Consider the following 12,679-nt stretch of genomic DNA (forward strand, 5'->3'; position numbering starts at 1 on the left):
GGAAAGTCAGCAGAAGATGACCCGCTGTCAAATACATGACAGACCCAAACGAACCTACAGGAATCTTCTTTTCACCTATCCCATTCCTGGCCTTTGAAACCGTCTGTGCAAGTGAAGCAAGACATTGAAAAGCTCTTTTGTGTTCACTGAGTGTGTATGTCTCTCTCTGTCACTTTGCCATCCAAATTAAAAAGTATTTAATAAAAGACAGAGATTAGCAATGCCAACAAGCAATAAAACAAATCAACTGCAGTAAAATGTTGTAATAAAATTACATGAATGTGGTCTCTCTTGCTATCTCAAATTATCTTATTGCAGAGTAGGTGTATGGCACAGCAATCCAGATGCCACTTGAGACTTCTGCATCCAGTATCAGTGACTGGCTTTCAATCCGAATTCTGCTCCCAATTCCAGCTTCCTGCTAATACAGACCTTGAAAGACAGAAGATGCAAACCCCGGCATAGATCCATGCATAATTGGACCCTAGATTGAATTCACAACTCCTGGCTCCATCCTGGTTCAGGCCTCACTGTTGCCAGTATTTCGGGAAATAAACAATGGGTGGAAGATTTCTCTCTCATATTCTCTCTCTCTCCCCCCGCCCCTCCCTCCCCCTATCTCTCTCTTCTCTCTCTCTCTCTCTCTCTCTCTCTGGGTTTCTCTCAGCTTCCAAATAAATGTAATTAATTAATTTTTAAAACTTACATTTTATTGTGCTTTTAACTTTTTCTTCGATGAGGGCACTCTTCGGGCTCATTTTTGGTGATTTCCAAGTTTCTAAATTCCTCTCTTGCACTTCAGAATCATTATTAAGTAAAATAAGGGTTACCATAGTACAAATATTGGAAATCTTGTGCTTGCTTCAGCAGCACATATTTTAAAATTGGAACGATACAGAGATTAGCATGGCCCCTGTGCAAGGATGACACACAAATACTGGAAATCCTGACAGTTGAGCTGATAGTTGAGACAGTTACTTGGTAAGTGATGGGAAGGTACCATGTACAACATGTATACACTTGGCAAAGAGTTAGTGGGAAATTTTTGTCACGCTATTCAAAATAGATCGCAATTTAAAACAGTTTATTTCCGGAGTTTTCTTCCTAATACTTTCATTTGATCATAAGTAGCTGAAACCATGCTAAGTGAAATTATAGACAAGGAAAAATTATCATAGTTCTTTGATCTACCGAGTCAATTTCAAATGCACAACACAATTTGGAGTGCTTGGTTGGAAGAAGTTTTATTTTGAATTATGAAAACAGCTGCTTTCATTTCTCTGTAATCCAATTTATATGAAAGAAAGATCCTTATATCACATGATGCATTAATATTTTTATTAAACTATGATCTCGATCACAAAGTAAGAGATGTATATTGTCAGAAACTAGAAATTTGGATCCTTGTGAAATGCATTGTTTGGCTTATTTTTACTAAAAAGTAGCTTACAGTAACGTATTTTAAAATGTTAGAGTGTTACAGGAAATACAATATAAGTGCTTTATCTTAGTTAATGGTTGACAAAGCTTTTCACATTAGGAGTTCCAGTCTGTTTTCTATTGCTAAAACTGAAAACCCCAGACTGATAGTTTATGAAGAATAAAGCTTTGTTTAGCTCAACATTCTGAAGCCTGACAAGGTCAAGGTCAGATGGACACAAGAAGACATGGTTCTATCCAATTAGGAATCCTCTTTTGTAGCCTCAATGATCCTTCACCACTCCCAGAGGCCCCATCTCCCAGTACCAAATTTGGATTAAATTTATACATTCTTAATGCCCTTCAACATGGGATCAAGTCTCAGTCGAAGTTTGGGTGGCCACATCGAAATCCTAGCCTAAGACAAAATAGATGTTGTTATCTTTACTTTTCAAATTATGACACCAAGGCAAAGTTGAATGATCTTGCCCATGCTTTTGTGGCTTTGGCTGGTTAACTGACAAGAAAACCTAGGTATTCTGACAATGTTTTCTTTGACAATAGAAGTTATCACTCCTCTGTGCCAAAGGTTAAATCTTCACTTTAATCAGTTTAATGATTGAGCAGTCATGATATTTTAAAATGTACATGATTAAAAATTAACCAAAAATTAACTTCCAAGAGCTAGAAAAACCACTTACAACTAGAGACCACTCTCCAGTACTAACCATGGCAGGCATTGGCACAGGAGGAACCTAAATTGACCAGGAAGGGAAAATATTTTCATGTGTTTTAATTTTACAGGTCTCCAAGTTCCATTTTACATACTCCTGTACTCAGCAGAAGTTTTGTTTAACATTTAGATTGACTACAGTGGAAATTAGTTTCCACATTTTTAAAAGGGAAGGTGCTCTTGGAACAGAAAGAAAAAAAGTAGTAGATATGACCTCTCATGTCATTGTGAGGCTTTTAATTTAGCCCTACATGATATAGTCATCAACAAACTGTAACAGCCTGAGTCACACAAATGATTGACGCCTGCCGAGCTATTGAGTGGTTATCATTGGTTCAGTGTCAACCAAGTGGGAAATGAATAGAAAATCCCAAATGTAAATTTGTTTAACATTTGCCATCACTGATCTGGAGAAATGGAGAGCTTATTTTAAGTTTGCAACTGGATAAGGTAAATGTCCTTATAGGCATAAAAAATTTCAAAAATGAATAAAAAAGAATGCAAGGGAATCAGAATTTCATCAATTTTAATTAATTGAGAAAATAATAGAGAAATAATCAAGATGAGCAAAACTAGAAACACTGTAGCACCTTTGAGAAATGTGCTTTTAAGAGCGCAAGATGCAGAATTACAAGTAACTGCTCGACCTTTTGCTGTCTGACTCATAACCAAGTTCACTGTGGGTACACACACATAAACATACACACTTAAGATACACCAAAAATAGCAGAATTCAGTGGGGAATCTAGCATTTCAGACAGAAGTGTCATTTTTCTGTAGTGAGACTCAGCAACATGTAGTTGAAAAACAATTTCCTGTAGTGTTGATATTCTTATTGCATATATTCTACAACTTATATGGCCATAGCTTATGTGCTTTAGCAAGATGTACAGTGTCTTAAATGGAATGAAAGCATAGGAAATGGAGGGGGGAAACCATTGTTTTTCTTTTAAAAAGATCAGATCAAAACATTAGATGATTAAGCCAAGATGATGTTGGGAATGAGATACATGACAATGTGTTAAAATGGTATTTGAAAGCTCTTTAATGGAAAGTATGTTTCTCAGCCACACAGTTCTGTGTGCTCCATGGAGTCTTATTCTAAGGCAGAGCTTTAAAAATAGCACAGGCTTGTGACAAGCCTCATGAAACAGAACAAATTTGAAAGAAAGCTCTTCACATAACACTGAAAACTTTCCTCTCTAAAGTTGCAAGTGCTAACCTGAACAATATTTCATTGTCTATTGATATAACTATTTGCCTGCAATTTTTCACAAATATTTTAGATGAACTTATTCCTATAAATTCTATGTAGTGTAAATTGAGACCATGGCAATATCATACAGTTCAGGTAGAAAGGGCAAACAATAAAATGCTTTATCTTTAAGAAATCAATTTTTGATTATAGGTTGGATTACTCTATTTGGAGAGTAAGGGCAAAGGAATGATAATCTTTTTTTTATTTGTCTTTCATATACTAGGATAGACACAAGTTTTCTGCAAAACAGTATTTTGTTGCTCCCTTATCCAGCACCAAAATACATGATGGCAAAACATGTCAGGGATTTAACAAAACAATACAAAATTAATTAGATCATTTTATTTAACAGCTAGGAAGCTTTAATTTATAGCTCTACCTGTTTTCATGGATTAGCCTATCTGAAAATTAGTGTCATATATACTCTTTAATGAAATACCTCTTTGACTTTTCGAATCAAATGAATTCATTTTAAATCACACCTAATACAATGGTCTAAGAGATCTGGAGGAGGCTCCTGACCCCTGGCTCCAGCCTGCCCAATTCCAGCCCTTGAAGCCATTTGGAAAGTGAACCAGCAGATTAAGGATGTCTCCCCTCTCTATCTCTCCATCTCTCTCTCTTTATTCCAAATACATTAAATAAATCTTTATCAAAAAGAGATATGTATTGATGCAAAAATTAAACTTCAGTTTTTACATGTTTTCCTCTGGTTCCATAGAAAAAATTAAGTAGTTTAAGACAATTGCAACTAATGAAAATTGTATTGATTTCCATTAATTACTGCTTGAGAGATTTTAAGCATAAATCAGCTATAAAACTTATCAAAAATGGGATTATCCAGAAACTTCTTTACTTCTTAATTGAAAGATTTATAGAAAATGTTGCTTTCAGTCCCAGAACTATAACGTAGTGGTTCAAGTCCTCACCTTGCACACACTGGAATCCCATATGGGCACTGGTTCTAATCCCGGCAGCCTGCTTCCGATCCAGCTCCCTGCCTGTGGCCTGGGAAAGCAATCGAGAATGGCCCAAAACCTTGGGAACCTGCACCCGCGTGGGAGACCCGGAAGAGGCTCCTGGCTCCTGGCTTTAGATTGGCGCAGCTCCAGCCATTGTGGTCACTTGGGGAGTGAACCACTGGATGGAAGATCTTCTTCTCTGTCTCTCCTCCTCTCTGTATATCCACCTTTCCAATAAAAAATAAAAGAAAAAAGAAAGAAAATGTTGCTTTCTGAAATATTTGTAAGAAAATTCATAATGTCATATCACATCTCTTTAATTTTCTAAGTAGTTCAACAAAGTATAAGAACATAGAATTGTCACACATGCTAAAAAAGGCCCCCTTGTTTTCATGCCAAACACAAACTTCCTTGATGTCAGCTTTGACTAAGAAGATTGTTCAATCTGTTCCTTTATTCATTTTATAGCTGCATCCTTAATGTTTCCAAGTACATTTTTAAATTCTATTTCTAGTTCTACACATGATGAAATTTGTAACAATGTCTGTAAATCAAACAAAATGAAATTACACTTCTTTTATTGATTTCACTGGGGTTCCAACACAAGTCTGCTTCACTGTTTATATTCATTGCTAAAATTGTTGCACCAAGTATGACACATTTGGTGTCTTAACACAAATTGCTTGTTTCTTGATTCTGAAGGTTAAAGTTCAGGATCCAATTTTTGGCAGAGCTGGGTTTGTGTTTTGCTTGCTTGTTTGCATGTTATTTTCTGAAGGCTATAAAGAAAGGGTGTATCCCAAATCTCTCAATGGTTTGTAGATGGCTTCTTACTCCACTACTTCTTTATACAGCTTTCTCTCTTCTCAAAAGTACTTCAAAAACTTCATGGAAGACGTACGTTTAAATGCTCAGGCTCTCTAGGTATCAGGGAGATACAAACTAACTGTTATAGTTGCAAGTAGCAGAAAATCCAATCCAAATTTATGTTAACTAAAAAGGAAATATACTGACTTTTGAGGTCTGTGGGTAAGATTGGTTTGGAGGAAATCTGGATTTGATATCCAGATATTTGATATCTGGATTAATCAATATAATCAGGACAAAATTTTTTCAATGTTACCTAGCCCACTTTTTTCTTGTTAGTTTTATCTTTTATAGTCTATATTCATTGCTAAAGAATGAATCCATATTCTCCTGAAAAATTCTCTTTGTGTTTTGTTGTCTCAGAATGAATAATGTACTTACAACCAAAGAAGGTAACAACTAAAGACACAGTTCAGTGTCAAGTCTGAACTCACACAGTACATATCTAGAATCACTAGTGGAGTCCATTGCACCTGCCTAGTACCAAATGGGAGGAGAGAAATGGACTCCTAAATAAAGAGACCCCTTCTTACCAGGAATGGGGGAAATAGGAATGAAATGCCAAAACCAGCAAATGACTGCTACAAAGATCCAAATGCAAGTCACAAATCCAGAAATCAGAGATAGCTTCAGAATAAAGTTTCTTTACTTAAAGATGCCTATCAATGCACAAATATTCACAAGGGGGTTTTAGTACTTATCAAAATTCTCATAAAGTACTGAACTTATCTATAGAAAGAAACATCAGCTAAAATTTTGATTTTGCGTGCAAAATCTTATATTAATTAACTTTTTGCAGAAGATATTCAGCATTTCATATGATAGCTTCCATTTATTGCCTTTGAATAGCCAAAGTAGTTCAAGAATGCAGAGTGCCCAGAAGAGGAAAAACCTAAATGAGACCAAGAAAGATATTTCCTCCTAAGTAGCCATTTTTTTGTCTGGATATACAGTAAAGTATATTCAACTGCTAACTACAATCAGGAGAAACCAATAGTAATTTTCCCATAGTTTAAGAAAAAAGTATTGGGGCCCAGCTGGATGACCTAGCGGCTAAATTGCTCACCTTCAACATGCCAGGATCTCATATGGGCACCAGTTCTAATACCTGCAGCCCTGCTTCCCATCCAGCTCCCTGCTTGTAACCTCAGAAAGCAGTAAAAAAAGTGGCCCAAAGCCTTAGGACTACACACCCTCATGGAAGACCTGGAAGAGTCTCCTGACTCTTGACTTCAGATTGGCTCAGCTCCAGCCATTGAGGCAGCTTGGGGAATGAACCATTGGACTGAAGATCTTCCTCTTAGTCTCCCCTCCTCTCTGTATATCTGGCTTCCCAATTAAAAAAAAATCTTTAAAAACAAAAGTATTGAAGAGTTAACTTCTGAAAGTATCTCCTCTGAATTTTTAAGAAAGTACCATAGATGGTAGAAATGTTATATCTGGGTACAGTTTTCAGGAGACCATGTACATGAGCTATGACAAGCTATTGGCTACTGGTTTAAAATTTTTTATTGCTATGGTTCATATATTTGTGGAATCATATTAGTCACATATGGAGCTTCCTCGAGAGGATATATGTTTAAAGCATCATTTTTCTGTAAAAGTGAACTTGTTTTTTAACAGATTTGGTATGACATTGCTCCTTATGTCTATACAGATTTTCACTGGAAACTCAATCCAAAAGATCTTCTAGACTATCTCAACCTTGATATTTATTTATCTTTCTTTGTCTTTTGTTTTTGTTTTTGTTGTTGATGGTGGTTGTTTGTTTTGTTTGCTTTCAGGATGTTTTTTGGTGTAAGAGATGTGATCCAGGAGACTAAAAATCATGACATACCTTATTGCTTTTCAGCAAGATGTGTGGCCTGCATTTCTAAGAATATGTACAAGTGTTATCTGCATCGAAAAAGCGTCTGCCTTCACACCCCTATCTATCTACCTCACTTCCTCTGTCAAAGTGCCAGGCCAAGCAACAGAATTTGGACCCAGCTTAATATGAAATGTGCTCAACTATCAAATTCTCTACAGTGTACACCAAAGAATTAGCTGAAAGTAGTTAGGAAATGTCAGTGATTTTAAATGTGTTACTAATTATTTCTTTCTCGCATCAATCACTCAGCACTTTTATTCTTGGTAACCATGACGCACTCTCTTCCTCCATTCATCACTTCGGTTAACTTCTGCCACAGCTATTTACAAGGCTTCATCAGCAAAGGAACAAAAAATGTGTTTGCTACATTGTGAATGTCTTCAGGGACCCACCTTCCAGCCACTTCTCATCTTTAGCCAATTCTCTCTTTGTTCTTTGATTTCAGGAGCATGAACACAGAGCAGAGTCACTGAAAATCTAAGTTCAGCTCCCCAACTGCTCTTTCATAATGTGTGCAACAGGAATTGTATCTTGAATGCTATGTTCTGACATCCTTCAAGCACTTAACAAATGTCAGCAACAGATACACATTGCCATATCTAATCACACATTGTAATTTTTAAAATTTATCATCCATAAGGACATGGACTTTCAAGTGCATTTCTCAAAGCTTAAGGTCTAAACCACAGACTGAATTCAATTCAATTAATAATATAATATAATTCAATTAATAAAGGAAGGAATGCATATTGCAAATGTGTAAATCACCGTACAATAATGGAATATTTCAGTGTAACAGTGAATCATCTGTAGAGAAGGCAAATTGTGTTAGAGGAAAGGAGACTGCGTATAGGCAGCTCTCAGTTCCTGAATAAGTTGCTCTAGTGAGTTATTACTATCAAACAGCTCTGATCGTGATGCCTTTATTCTAATTCTTAACACTTACCATCACTGGTTATTAGAATGATTCCTATCACCTCTTTAAGGGTTAAGCATTTTTTTAGAATTTATTTTATTTTAATTTCAGAGGCAAAGTTACAGAGAGGAAAGACAAAGAATAAAAGATCTTTCACCCACTGGTCCACTCCCAAATACTACAATATTCAAGACTATGCCAGGCCGAAGCTAGGAACTCAGAGTTCCTTCTGGGTCTCCCATATGAATGCCAGGGTCCAAACACTTGGACCACTGCATTCTCAGGTACATTAACAGGGGACTGAATCTGAAGTGGAGCAGATCTTAAACCAGTGCTCATATGAGATGCCAGGATCAGACAAGCAGTTTAATTCACTATGGCACCACACTGGTCCAGGTACTAAGCATCTAACAAGTATTACCTCTTTACTTATAGATTAGTAATATATAGCATTACTTATGAGAGAACAGATATTATGTGGAGTAGTGTATAATAACTCATTCAATAAATATTAATAGCTAGTATCCCCTGAGACCTGACTATGCGTCAAATAGCACTGTAAGCACTTTCCATGTATTAACCTACTGAATCTTTCATACAATCCCATGAGATAGTCAATATCGTTCAGATATCATGGAGGAAACTGAAGTGCAGGAAAATTCAAGATTTGGTTACAGCTACACAAAAGTAGTTTTAAAATTAGGCAGTATGGTACCAAATTCCACACTTCTTTTTCTCTAGAGAAATGATCTATGAAATACAAGACTCACAGGAGCTGGATAACATTTCCAAGTAACTCCTTGAGTAAGAGCAGATCTAGAACTCAAAGTCAGATTTGGTTGTCTTCAAAATTCACACTCTTATGTATGACATGTAATAAAAAAAAAATCAAAGGTATGCACAGGGAGTGCCTTCAGAGGCCGAGAACTCCGAGGTCACCCACTCCCATCTAGAGCTTCCACAGGGGATGGAAGAAGTCCAAACTCTGCTGTACAGAAATCAGCATCATTGGAACGACAACCAGGAGCCCTGAGTGGTCTGCAGAAACAGAAGAATAATAAACTTCCTTCGGGACTAGGGAGGCGAGCTCTCTCTGGTCCTTGCCTGGCTCCAACTCTGGGTCCCCACCCTCCCTCGTGGTGACCATTAGGATTGCTCCAGAAACCCCTCAAAACAAACAAACAAACAAACAAACAAAAAATCTAGAATGGACAGACAACAACAAGGAAAGCTTAGAATCAGACAAGAAATGGCCAGTGTGGATTCAATTATGCCTCATTAGGTGGGACACAAAGATTAGTTACGCCTCACTGGGGTATTGGGGATTTCTCTGCACACCCATCCTAAAAAAAAGTTCTGTACCTAAACTGATGACACATGTCTTGCTAGAGTTTTAAGCCAGTTCAGACCATCCGAAAAACAACTAAGTTCAGCAAAACCATGCTTCAACACTATAAATAGCTAAATACTAAAATAAAAATAGACGAGACAGCTGAATAGTAATCTATAGCTATGTTGAGGTAAATGGAATCCAGTTGAATATAAACCAAAAACTGAAATGTCTAAGAAGAAGTCACAAGATGTAGTTAAGAACCCACATTTTCCTATTAATATACTGTTAACCAATACCATGTCAATTAATGCCATAAGGTTGTAAATGGTTGTTGATGTTATGTCAGGGCTTTTAATTGATTGGGATGATACTTTGCTGGCTTTACCTTCAGACCAGAGATGGTATCACCAAGAAATCGTTGAACCCACTAGGATAAAAAGACGCTGGACTTTATGCTTGGTAAATACTTCCAATGAAAGAACCTCAACTGAATTTGAACTGTGGTAATGCAGCAAGGTGGAGAAATCCACCGTGGGGAGAGAGTTTGGGGAGAGAGGGGGGGAATCCCAGTGCCCATAACACTGTGTCACATAATGCAATGTAATAAATTAAAAAAAAAATCAAAGGTATGAATTAACTTACATGTGACTGGGGTATAAAGATCAGAGTCAAAATCTTCTTCAAGATTTTTCTCACTATTGTTGAAATCTCTGGATAAAATCTGGCAGGCAGGATGTTGTGTCAACTGGCGGGCCAGGAAGCACCTTCCAGAGTGGAGACTGTGCCTATGGGGAGTCATCAGTTCATCATGGATTGAGTCAAGGGCCTATGCAAAAGACTGATTCCCTTACCGAATCAAGAATCCTGCATTTCCAGTATTCTCTGGGACCACCGGTTGTGTGATTCTCCTGTATCAGAGCCACATGTGGCTTTAACTGCATGGTTGTTTACTGGGTTGTCAAAACCATGATGAATTAGTCTAGGTAGCAAAATAGAAAAACAATTCTATAATTAGACTGGAAAGTAAAAAAGAACATACATAGTTGTCATTATCTTGCTACAACCCGTTTCCATTATCACGCTTGATCTCATTGGCTTATATGTACCTGAAACTTATTTTTATTCATATTCAAATTTCTTCTGAAAGAGAATTACACTGGAAAAACAAATAGATCCAGGCCTAAATGTGCACTGCTTTACCCTGTGAGATTGCAGAAGTTTGTTGCTCGACTGGCTTTCAGATTTTTTCACTTTAAAAATAGTATGTAGATTACCTCTGAATTAACTTCCAACTCCAAAGCTTATGATTTTGATTCCTGAGGGTTCAATTCAGAAAAGCTAACTATTCATATTGCTTTAGCTGTTACCATAAGTACATGACTCAAGAACTATACTAATAACTATAGTTGTTGTTGGTTACAAAAGGAAGTACTTTATTCGCGTTTTCCCTTTAATCCTCAAGTTTCTTGTGTAAAGAAATGGAGAGGTTCTTCAGGTTATGTTTCTATAGGTGATTACTCATATTTTAAATTTCTTACCTGGTTCTATTTTGGAAAATTATATTTCTCCAGAAAGTGTTACTTTTATTAAATTTTCTTTTTTCCATAAAATTGTTTGCAACATATGTTGATATCTGCAGCACTGCATTCCGTTTTCACTTTTAGTGTTGATTATTTTCTCCATCCTCTTTGTTCCATTGGTCAGCTGAAACAGATGGCGGGCAGTTTTATTTTAGTGGTACACTTCATGATTTTTTATTTCTCTTCTTAAAAAGTTAAAACAGTAGTTAGATAAATTCAGGGTAGTAACAGCAGGGGACAGGGGAAAAATCCAAAAGAAATTTGAATTTCACTCTGAATAAAATAGTAGATTATTGCACAGTTTTGAGAAGAAACAAAATATGATTTTATATAAAGCTACAAGATCTCTCTATTAAAAAGAGACTATGAGAGGATAGTGCAAAATCAGGAGGATCACTTGGGAGTTCATTGCCTTAATCCTAACATGGAATGATGATGACTTAGACCAGGATAATACCAATAGAAATAATGAAAACAAAATATATTCTGGATATATCTTAAAGGTAAGGCCAACAGAATTTAAAGAAATGTCAAATGTGGAAAATGAGAGTCAGAGAATAGTCAACAAATGCAAAAAATGTGTGGTATGAACAACTCTAAGATGGAGTGGTGATCTTCAACCAAAGCAGTCATGTTGTGTTTTGTTATGTCTGTTGCTTGGCAGTGTGGAAAGTTTCACAAATTCTATTTTGAATACATTGAGTTTGAAATAACACATTAGATATTCAAGCAGAAATATTTAGTTAATTGGAAAGAGATTGAGTTGGAGATAATACATTTGGGTGTCACTAACAAACAGATGAAATCAGATGAGACCAGGATCACAGAGAGAGTATGTGTAAAGAGAAAAGAGGAGAAAACTGAAAGTGGATATCTAGAAACTCCTCCACGTCTAAAATAAGAGGGGAAAGGGAAGGGCCAGCGCAGAACACACACCATGGAAGCGGAAGGAAAGCCTAGAATGTTTGCTCTCCTAGAAGCCAAAGAATAAGATGACAACCTTTTGATTTAGCAAAGTGTAGTTCGTTGCTGACCTTCACTAAGAGCACTTAAAGTCTGATTAATTCGAGAGAGTTAAGAAGGGAATGAAGTTGAAGGCAAGGAGTACTGACAATTCTTTCAAAGAGCATTGTTCCAAAGTGGGTAAGGAAATGATGGTAGACAACAAGAAAAGTGGGGTCAAGAATAGTTACTAATGTTGTTGTCTTATGTGAGAGAAATAACTACTTATTTGAATGCTGAGAAGTGCAAAGTAATATCCTAGAAGACAGAGGAAATTATCACTGGTTGTACATCATTGACTAGGTGAAAAAGGGTAGCATCTACTGCCATTCTATTAGAGCACAGGTATTTCGTTGAGGTGGGAAAGCAGAATGAAAAATATAATGTTGATCACCCATGTTACTTGAAATTGGTGGAAGTTTGCATCCAATTGTTTGGAATATCTCTTTTTAAAAGAGGCTGGGACCCAGCACGGTGACCTAGCAACTAAAGTCTTTGCCTTGAACGTGCCAGGATCCCGTATGGGATCAGTGCAGCACTGGCTGTTGTGGTCACTCTGGGAGTGAATCATCCGACGGAACATTTTTCTCTGTCTTTCCTCCTCTCTGTATATCTGACTTTCCAATGAAAATAAAGAAATCTTTTTTTTAAAAGAAAAAGAGACTGTTATGTTAATGTTTTCTTTAGAATTCATTCATTTATTTTAAAGAGGTTAGGAGAGTAGCAGAGAGAGTCATGT

At 36.7% G+C, this 12,679-nt stretch overlaps 1 non-coding gene across 1 annotated transcript; it reads left to right on the forward strand.

Moving 5' to 3' along the window:
• Window positions 1-854: 854 nt before the first annotated feature.
• Window positions 855-958, forward strand: LOC121147612. Its single transcript, XR_005882431.1, has one exon. It is a non-coding gene; the product is annotated as a U6 spliceosomal RNA (small nuclear RNA).
• Window positions 959-12,679: the final 11,721 nt, after the last annotated feature.

This window comes from Ochotona curzoniae, unplaced genomic scaffold, assembly GCF_017591425.1.
Source record: "Ochotona curzoniae isolate NIBS_2020 unplaced genomic scaffold, NIBS_Ocur_1.0 scaffold_4506, whole genome shotgun sequence".
Taxonomy (NCBI): domain Eukaryota; kingdom Metazoa; phylum Chordata; class Mammalia; order Lagomorpha; family Ochotonidae; genus Ochotona; species Ochotona curzoniae.